Below are 559 nucleotides of genomic sequence, written 5' to 3' on the forward strand. Positions count from 1 at the left end.
TATATATATATATATATATATATATATATATATATATATATATATGTGTGTATATATATATAAATAAATAGACAGAAAGAAAACCCCAACACAAGCTAAATTGCGAGACACACCGATAGGTTGTTGTCGTCGTATGCATGCGAGAAAATACACGCGTGCTCTGACGCATTCGTGAATATCTTAACACATACACACACACACACACACACACACGTACATACATAACTCTATACAAACATACGCACAAAACACCTCTCGAAGACGGTTGAGCAAAACTAGCGGATTAAAAATTATATATATTCAAATGCATAACATATATGCATACATATATACCTGCATTTGAACACCTGAAAGGAATACAGCTGGGTGCGCGTGTATGCATGCATATATATATATATATATATATTTATATATATTTATGTGTGTGTGTGTGTGTGTGTATATGCATTATGCATACATAAACAGGCTAGCAGGGAGTCTCACTGATGTAAGTATCTGGTTTTATTTTAAAGTTTCAGGTTAACAATGTTGTTACGATGATGATGGATTTTCGTTGTGC

The 559-nt window shown here is 32.7% G+C and overlaps 1 protein-coding gene and 1 long non-coding RNA gene across 3 annotated transcripts in view; one reads left to right on the top strand and one right to left on the bottom strand.

Annotated features, from left to right (window-relative positions):
• LOC106878116 (UPF0415 protein C7orf25 homolog) overlaps positions 1-559 on the bottom strand; it is a 256,888-nt gene that overhangs the window by 76,765 nt on the left and 179,564 nt on the right. The window lies entirely within an intron of this gene.
• The window catches only part of LOC106878202 (uncharacterized), a 126,992-nt gene continuing 126,494 nt past the window's right edge, over positions 62-559 (top strand). The window contains exon 1 of the long non-coding RNA XR_001410477.2: positions 62-487. This is a non-coding gene — a long non-coding RNA (uncharacterized LOC106878202). The remainder of the gene's footprint in view (positions 488-559) is intronic.

Source organism: Octopus bimaculoides, chromosome 9, assembly GCF_001194135.2.
Source record: "Octopus bimaculoides isolate UCB-OBI-ISO-001 chromosome 9, ASM119413v2, whole genome shotgun sequence".
Lineage (NCBI taxonomy): Eukaryota > Metazoa > Mollusca > Cephalopoda > Octopoda > Octopodidae > Octopus > Octopus bimaculoides.